This window comes from Mus musculus, chromosome 19 (assembly GCF_000001635.26).
Source record: "Mus musculus strain C57BL/6J chromosome 19, GRCm38.p6 C57BL/6J".
Lineage (NCBI taxonomy): Eukaryota > Metazoa > Chordata > Mammalia > Rodentia > Muridae > Mus > Mus musculus.
Genome location: NC_000085.6, coordinates 33,518,382 through 33,528,869, shown reverse-complemented (window position 1 = coordinate 33,528,869; position 10,488 = coordinate 33,518,382).

The window sequence follows — 10,488 nt, the reverse complement described above, 5'->3', positions numbered from 1 at the left end:
CTGCTACATATGCAGCTAATGACACGAGCTCGAAGGTTACTGGTTAATTCATATTGTTGTTCCACCTATAGGGTTGCAGACCCCTTTAGCTCCTTGGGAACTTTCTCTAGCTCTTCCATTGGGGGCCCTGTGTTCCATCCAATAGCTGACTATGAGCATCTACTTCTGCGTTTGCCAGGCACTGCATAGCCTCATAAGAGACAGCTTATATGAGGATTCTTTCAGCAAAATTTTGCTGGCATATGCAATAGTGTCTGCATTTGGAGGCTGATTATGGGATGGATCCCCGGGTATGGCTGTCTCTAGATGTTCCATCCTTTTGTCTCAGCTCCAAACTTTTTCTCTATTACTCCTTCCAGGGGTGTTTTATTCCCAATTCTAAGAAGGGACGAAGTGTCCACACTTTGTTCTTCTTGCTTCTTGAGTTTCTTGTGTTTTGCAAATTGTATCTTGGGTATTCTAAGTTTCTGGCCTAATATCCACTTATCAGTGAGGGTATATCATTTGAGTTCTTGTGTGATTGGGTTACCTCACTCAGGATGATAGTGCTCTCGTTACAGATGGTGTAAGTACCATAATTTCCTGTGTCTGTACAAGACACTAAAACATACAGGGGACTGAGGTTTATTATTTTGTTGTATTTTCTATTTATTTTCTTTATTTTTGTAATAAAATAAATCACTCCCTACTTTCCTTTCAACCTCTAATCCACCCACATAAATTTTTTTTTCTTTTTCAAATACATAACCTCTAATTTATTAATGATTGTTTAACAGACAGACAGAAGACAGACAGAGAGAGAGACCGAGAGAGAGAGAGAGAAAGAGAGAGAGAGAGAAAGAGAGAGGGAGAGAGAGAAACAGAAACAGAGAGAAAAAGAAAGATACAGCAAGAAACAGAGAGAAAGATGAGCAGAAATGTTTTTAGTGTTGTTGTTGTTCTCCTTGTTCTTGTTGTTGCTTGTTTGGATTCTGTTTTGTTGTTCTGCCAATAGAATCATTTTTATGCTGCTAGACAACCCAAGGTCCCAAGATGGTGATAGTTCTTTTAGGTTCTAAGGAAAGACAGATTTCTCAGTAAACGAGGTACATGTCAGAGACACAAGCCTGCAGGATTTTATTGTCCAAATCTGAGCAATCCATTCATTAATTCATTATAGGAAAACTCTATTCAAGTTGGTAGAACTCTCATGACATAATTAACTTGTATATATCTTAAATTTTAACATATTACTATGCAAATAAAATTCACCATGAATTTTGATGTAGACCTTTAAAAAATAGCCACCAAAACTTGAAGCTAAGAAAACATCATAAAATACCTAGAAAAGTTTGTAAACCATGCAGATAATATTACAAACAATACTACTTAAGGACTACAAAAAAGAAAAACTAGTTTAAACTAACCATATATAGATTTCAAAGTGATATACTTGTACTAAAATATACATATGTAATTTATATGTAATATAGCATAATTATAACATGAATTGAAAGTTATTAGTTCCCTTAACTGACCTTTTCTTTGTTTCTATTCCAGATTTATTTTTTTTAAATTCATCAGTTCCTTCCTGTTCCTTGTGACTACCTTCCCAGAACTCCACAATATTTACCATTTGTGTGATTATGCATTCCTAGTTTTGTTGACCATATTTTTTATTTTTGTCCTTCCTCAATTTTTAACAATATTAATTTTTCATTGTTCTTAAATTTTAGCTCATTTAACTATTCCATGACAGTATCAAATAAACCTATTTGGTTAAACATTTCTCAATTACCAAATATACAATATGAGAACCCTTTCTTAAACAGTTGATTTTGTGATTAGTATCCTTTTAGATATAGTCATTGAAATCCATTTTTATGCTCCAAGTTATTAAGTCATTTGTATATGTATTCTGACCATTGCAAACTATCAACTTTTGTATTTATATTTTTATGTGACTGAAGGAAAATAAAAAGCTAAAAGGCAATGATGTGAGAGACAACCAGCTCCCACGATGGATAAAAAAAACAGAATCTCTTCCTAGTTCATTTTTCACTGCCCATTAAGAACATCAAATCCTTGGTCCTGTGAAGGCTCTATGCCCCAGTATAGGAGAATGCCAGGACCAGGGAAGGGAGTGGGTGGGTCGGGGATCAGGGGGAATGGAGAGGGGGTAGAGGATTTTTAGAGGGGAAACTCTAATAAATAAAGTAAAAAGAAAAGAAAAAAAGAGCTTCAGGAGACTAAGAATCTGTATTTCACAGCCATCAACCAGGAAGCCCACACTATCTGATATGAGGCTTCCTACACAAAGACAGCAGAGGACCGCCTGGTCTGACCTCAGAGAAGATGCACCTAACCCTGGAGAGACTTGAGGCCTCAGGGAGAGGGGAGGTCTGGTGGGGTGAGGTAAAATCCTCATGGAGACAGTGGAGGTGGGGGAAGGGAATGGGATGAGGAAATGTAGGTGGGCAGACTAGGAGGGGGATAATTACTAGACTTTAAAAGAGATTAAATACCAATGATAACACTAATAAAAATAATAATAATGAGCTTGAGGGAAAACCATCACAGTAGGTTAATACACACGATACATTTGAGTAGTGAGATGTTAAAAGGACTCTCAAAAAGGAGGAGTTGCAATGGAATAATTCCATATTAAAACAAAGAATGGCATTTTATTTGGTTGGTAGTGGTGGTGATTGTGGAACAATGGAAGGGGCAAATTTCACTCCGAATTTATTATAACTGAAATCCCCGTGCATTTTATTGAGCTTGCTGAACATGTATAACACAAACAGGAAAACATTATCCAAAGCAATTTCTCAATGATCCCTTAAGATATAAAGTTTTATTAGATTTCTGTGAATGCTCATTACCTGATTTATTCACCATCATCAAAATTAGTGAACAGAGCAATGTCTGAGGATGACACTTTATCCCCATGTCTTCTTTATGGACGTGTGAAAGATTGCTGAGACTAAAGACAACTGCATACAGTTGAGGAATATTCCAGTTATCTGTTTAACACTCTATTGAATTGAACACTTCTATTTCAACATATAAACCTTACTATCTTCCTTAAATGACAATTTGTATAACAAAGACATAATTTTAGGTGATATAGTTACTTGTATTATATTGAAATAATATCTTGTTAATGTCATTAAAATGTGTATGTTTAAAATATATAGAAATGACCTCAAAAACCTTCGCGTAGATAGGAACTTACAAATTTTACAGTGATCCTGTCAGTAGTAATGGAGAAAATATTTTTTCCTATGGAAAACACAAGTATTTTATCCATTTCAAAGTCATCTTACATTGTAAATATATAAAAGAATATGCACATTTCAAAATTCAGTATTTTGAACATATTAAATCAATAGTGGATAGAAATAAAAACATGTTTTTATGATTTCAAATGTTTTATTTCATTAATAAACTGAATAACTAACAATGCTTTTCAAAAATGGTATTGGCAACTGTTTTGTTGACATAAGATTTTGTTCATAATTGCCATGACCTTATCCTTGGGAACATTATGCTCATTATGTTGGACTTAGTTGAAGATGGGATAAAGCAAGGTTATTACAGTGTAAGGAGGTTAGTGGCTTTGCTATCAACATTACATTAAGTGAAAGCCTACTAGGCAGTCTTTCTGAGGAATTGACAAGCAAGTTTTGAATTGCTTGGCAGTTTTGATAATACTTAATTTTTAATGCTGATATGTGGATTAAAATTTTGAGGATGCGTATTTAAGAAAATTATAGTCATTAATCTGTTTCAAGTTGGCAGAAGGAGTGTGAAATGAGCAATTCATTCAACTGGAGAAATGGAATCTCCAGCCAGTGTAAAAAAACAATACAATTGACGTTAAAGAACACTATTTGTGTCAACTTTGAACTTATTTATGTACCATGTCACCCAAAAATCAATATTTACTCTGGGACTTGGAAATGTACAATGGTCATTTAATGTCATGTGTCTTCCTCCATAGATACACGTGTCTCGCTGCATATCCTGTTATTCAGAGATAGAAAAAAAAAGAGCGAATCTGAGAATCTCAAATACCACATCCTCCCCCTCCTTTTTGAAAATTCAAAAATTGTTGAATTTTGGAAGAAACCAATCTTTTGTGGATACTGAGTCATCAAAACTTGCCAAGGACATGTTTGATGTTGATATGTGCTACAGGAAAAGCACGCTTGTGTTAAAAATCATTTACTAGAAAATGGTATAGGATATATAACAACCAATGTTTAAGTGACATATTGGGTAAAATAGATTAAATAAATACATAAAATATGTTCTCTCGTGTAAATAAATAAACAGAAATGGAGATGTAACAAGAAGCTTAAAATTCCTTTGTGTACATTTCATCAATTTTCTGTTATCAATTAAATATTGAGATTTGCTCTCTTTTTTCTCCTTTCCTTCAGGACTTCTCATTTTATGTTGATAATAAAAATATCTTTAATTTTTGAGAATATGAATTATTGTTTTCTATATTTCACTGGCATAAAATAAATGTTAAAATTATTTTAAATCTGCCGGAATAAAATGAACTTGCCAATACAGGTTAATGAATTGATACACATACCATGTGAGAACCACATATTTTATTATTATTTTAAATATTTTTTATTACATGTGTCTTAATATTTTGCCTAAATCTTTGTAAGTGTGTCACATGAATTCATGGTGCTCACTATTCCAGAAGAAGTTGTTTGCTAGCCTGGATCTGAAACATGCATGTTTGGGATCCACGGTGAGAATAATGGGAACCAAACTCAGGTTCTTTTAAAAAATTCTTAACTGCATAGCCATCTCTCCAGACTCAAATATTAATATTTAATTGATGATATTTCTTTCTTAGTTGAAAATCACCCATCTGCTACATCACATAAAAAGAAAAAAATTATAGGCAGGTGTTAACTCTTGAAAATCTTAACACCTTGAATAATGTTTTCTAATAATTATTGTTTAAAAGAAGAGTAAGAATTAGTGAAGTTGAGAGCATTTGTCAGGGATGCAGAGAACTGGACCCTGCAGCAGTTCTGTTCTGCCTGCCCCTTGGGATAACCAGGAAGAAAAACAACTCTCTGCAGTATAAGCTAGGATTATTAAGGAGGCAGGAGACATTAAGTCTTCTCAAAAGAGCTCTGTGATTTATTTGCAGGAAAAAGAAAAGCACATTCTTGTTGCTTTTATTTTTTTTCTTGTTATATGAAAAATAGTTTCCTAACAACAAACTTACTTAACCTTGAAATTCTATTTAGTTACTTAAAAAAAAAAATAGAACTAAGATATCCTGCCTATTAGAATGAGTGATATTGTTCTACCTAAATTCTTAACAGAAACTCATTGTATTGTTTCCCTCTTTTTTATTAAATTATTTCATTTATTTATATTCCAGAAATTGCTGTCCCTCCTGGTCCCCACTCCCCTCCTCGGCTCTACCGCTGAGAGAGTACCTCCTCACTGGCCCCCACCAGTATCCTTCTTCTCTGATACACCAAGTTTAACAAGAAACTCTCCCACTATGGCCATACAAGGAAGTCTTGTCACATAACTGTCTTCCTGTGCCATACTATAGTTTCATATCAATAAAATAAACTAGCAAAGTGATGTTGGACATTCTTAGCTCCAGGGTCATCTATGCTACAAAGTGACCTCGCCAACTTTAGAGGAAAACAGAAACCTCTCTTTCATGCACCCATTAAGCTCATTTTGATTACCAAGGCATACCTGGATATATTAAATACACTTCAACACTAAATAAATTAATTCCATTTAATAGCAACATTAAAAATTAAAGCAATCTAGCTAATGATGCAACTTGTCATCTCAGTATTCAGGAAGTTAAGGCAGAAGAACTATGAGTTCTGGACACTACATATGACTCTAAAGACACTAAACTTTGCAGTTGGATAAGTTTAAGTCTTACATGTATCAATCCATATTTCTCAGTTGTGATAAGAGTGGCACCATTGTCCTGTATCACTCACTGCCTTTAGTCACATTTAACTAAGTTAGCCAGGAGCATGGCATTAACCACCATGCCTGACCCTGGCGGAAGGTACATAGGGAACTTGATATCGTTTTTCTTTATTTCCCTCTTTCTCCCAACCTTATCTCAATAATAACAGACTCTGGCATCACTTCTGGGGATGTATAGTCCCACAGAAGAATGGTGGCAGCAGGATCTTTTGTTCCTCATTAGGCTATTTTGAATTATGAATATATATATATATCCTACATATTGATAAGCTTTTTTTGAGTATGTTAACCTTTGATTTTAGAAGATGATGTTGGTAAATCTGCACAATCTAAATGATTATTAATACTTCAATGAATTCATTTCCTAATTTGCAGTATAAATAAATAATTTATCTTTGTGATATAATTTCATTTCTCCTAAATTGGTATTTCCTGAAAATATAATAATTATCCTACATATTGAAATTTTCCATTTCTTTCAATTTGATATAGACTGTAATTAAAGATTAAAGACAATTTTTAAAAAATATTTACTTATTAAAGTATCCCAGAAATAATCATGCAAATTTTTGATGACGTAGACTGGGATAACTACATTGATAAGGATGTACATTCCTTGTGTTCCATATCTTGCCTCTTACACACGCCCAGACAGTGCATCTGAGCTCCTGCAGATATGTTCTCTTGTGCTGAAGCATGGGGGCCCCCTCACTCCAACACTGGCATGATTGATATGTGGGACAGTTGCTTTTTGACAAACCTAAAAGGAGGATGAAAACATGCATGCTCACTTAGGAAACAAATGACTGCCTCTGAGGTCAAGACATACTTTCATCTTTGACATGTAAACAGGGTTTCTTAGAAAGAAACGGAAGAAATTCCATTAGACAATCTGTGGCGGGAAATAAAAATTATCACACTGTGAATTAGATCAGAAGGCTAGTATTGTTTAAATTTTAAGTCTTTATCTTTAATAAAAGTTCCAGTTTCTGTATTGTGAAAGTCTAAAGACCAAATTGCAAAAAATATGACATTTCTCACTTCTGTAAAGTGCCTTTGCTATGTGTGGTATCAATATACAGCCACAGATATCCGAGGTCAGAGTGGCTTAAAAATATTTCTCATAGTATCCCAAATGTATCTTCACACTGACAGGCCGAAATACTAGATTTTCTACCAATGAGTACAGATTGTGTCATTTTATGGATGAATAAATGCCTTATTTTGGCTTTCTTCAAACATTTCTTTTATAAACCAGAAGTATATGAATGTGAGAAAAAATTTTCACATTGCTTACTGTAATATTTTTATATGCCATTCTTTTCCTTGGCAAATATTAACTATTGATATAGCATATGTTTATATAGCTAATGTTTGGTGAGGTTGGGAATATATATGAAAACATAAACAAGTCTGTATATAAGAACTGGACAGAGTGTTATAGACATGGTCAAATTCTATTGGAAAAATTCTATTAGAAAACACTTGAGAAAGGATTATTTTAACAAAATCTATGAGCTCTCTGTCCCAGTAAATTTTGTGTCTTAGATCTTCTACAGCCTATATGCAGGAAAGAGTGGACATGACTATAGTTACCCAGGAACTCACTGAGTAGTGAAGCCCCCAATGAACCAGTGTGATCTTTTTAACTCCTGGGTGTGCCATGAGCTGCCATGATCAGCTCTACTTTTTGTCCTCCAATATTTCTCCATAGATAACTTTTAGGATATATTCAGTTTGGCCAACTGCATTTTTAAGTTTTATTGGACTTTGTGGTTTGTTGAAACACTTTAAATTAAACATGAAATATTGAGAGAAGAATAATCCATTACTGTCAGTTTCTTTGTGACTTGGGATGGAATGCATTCAATATTTATTTCTGAAAGAAGCAGAAAAGCAATCTTATATGCTAGATAAATTTTGCCCATTATTAAGTCATTACCTGACCAGGTTCCTATCAATATATGTATAAATAGGATAGGCCAAAGGTAGAGATGACAGTTACCAAAGCAGAAGTGGGATCAATTGTGATAATAATTCCCTTTATAATCTGAGAAATTATTGATACCACGTGTACCAGAGAAATACGTTTGTCTTAAAAAAACAAGTCAGAAGTCCAAAGATTAGACTCCTCATGCCAGCTCTCAGAATTTATTCCTACAGAGAATTAAGAGGTTGGGCCAGTATCTTAACCATAATCCGCTAGATGAATTAATAAAAGAAATTGTATATTACCACTTGATCAAATATCCATTCATACTTGTATTCACTACCCTCCCTTTGGGTTTCTGTTCTGCAAGTTTTTTGGTCCCTTTTGGTCAGGTGCTTTTCCTATATAACAGGGAAGTATTAAAGAAAAAGGACTATTACTAGAGCCATATAAAACTATGTATCATAGAATAAAATACAAAAAACTCCACTTCACAAATAAGGTAAAATGCTTCACATTGAAAAAAATTTAATTAGATTAAAGCAACATTGGAGTAGATGAACTGAGAATCTCTGCTCTAGTGGTACAGTCAGTGAAAATGTAAAACAAAAAAACAGAGAGAGAGAGAGATAGCTTCAAAATAGAGAGCACAAATAAACAAGGAAGACAAACTTATGAAGAATGATACTCCAACAGGAAGTAGTTTATAGAAAACAGAAATTCCAAGTCAATGGCTATGAGCAAGAGATTAAAAATTCTAATTGTAGAGATTAGAAATCAAAACAGAATGCACCAAGAAATAACCTGTAAACTGAACAAAGATGTTCCTACAGGTAGAGCTTTAAGGTAACACAGAAATGTGAATAATAGTAGAACCACCTTGTGAGACAGTACATTTTACTTAAATTTTTATGTAATACTTTCATAAACCACTGGTGCCACATGTAGTTTACAAGTGGCTATAATTGTGCTTAAGATATTTACTGTAAGAAAGAATATTTATCTAGAATAGATTTGAACAATGATCTTGCCCAATTTCTGAGCCTGAAAGAAAACACCACACAGTAGATGCATTGTAAAATGGGTCCATGTGGCTGAGTCTTCTGTAGAATTTAGAAAAATGGTAGGTGCTCAGTTCTGGGGATTGCAAAATGCCAGACAACTTAACAGAGTAAGAAGTGCATGAAGAAGTGGTCTCATAGATATCTAGAAATCAAGTGATAGAAATAAGACAGAAGGCCTTTTTGCTTATTTTTATAAGAAATTTTCCTTTGGAAACTTCATTTCCACCCATACCTGACCTACTTCAGAGATATGGCATGGATACATTTAGTGGTGAGGTCCTCCTGACATAGTAATTCCAACAAGGTTCCACTGTGTTTGTACTTTAACTCTGAACAACAACCTCCCAGCAATAGACCCTGGTATACAAGTCACATTCAAGTAGTACCATATGCATTTCCTGCTATCAATATGCCAGACTTTTTTCTGGGAATATAGGGATAGAAATTTCTGAAGGAACAAATTTTTATATTAATTTTGCTGGAAAATGAATATTATGTTCCCAAGATATTATTCCAGTTTATTCTCATGCTTTATCATTTTTATGTTCTGAAGCTATCACATGCCAAATATATACACATGTTGCCCTTAAGTCAGTTATAGGGAAAATGTCTTTAAAGTGGCATTGTTTACTATGGTAATCTATATCTTGACTCATTTTGTAATTCTATAGATAGCAGCTTTCGATGGATTCAGTAAGGAACTATGGTTACAACGACTGTTTTGAGGAAAATACAGCCTGGTGAGTTGTTGTCCAGATTAAAATCTAAAGAGAGATTAAAATCTTAGTCTTCAAAATAAGGATAAGGTTGTGGAGAAGGAGAGTATTGGCAGGTGATAGGTGCAGAGCTAAGAAACCATGTCAGTTGTGAGAGCTTTGCAACATTTGACGTCTGATTTGACAAGCATCCAAGTTCATGGTTAATGTAAGCACTGTCCACTTACAGGAAAGGTCATACAAAAAATACATTCGTGGTATATTTATAGTGAGCAGGATGGAAAAAAAAGAGAATTAAAATTTCTTTTGGACTAAAGGAAATCAAAATAATTATATTTGGTAACAGTGAGTATGATACTCCATGAATTGTATTGCTTTAGGTTCAGTATTAAAACAGTAAGATGTCTTTAATATGTTATTTAGACAGTATTTAGACAGTGGGCAACATGAAGGTTGACATTTACAACACTGATTTTACTAAGATTATTTGACTAGTCTCTCTCTCTCTCTCTCTCTCTCTCTCTGTCTCTCTCTCTCTCTCCCTCAGCTTACTTGGTATCTTAATATTAAGGAATTGAACAATAAAACATGATAAAGTAAAATGAAAGAAAGACAAGAATACAAATCCTTTGCTTGCAACAGGAACAGGGACACAATCTGTGGAGTTCATCTAAAGTGACAAATTTGTGATTATTAAAACTGTGTGCTCAAACAGCACTTTAAAATAATGCTTATAGTGGATAGAAAAGAGATGTTTGTGGCTCGTGGTTGTGTTTTGTTTAAAGCACAT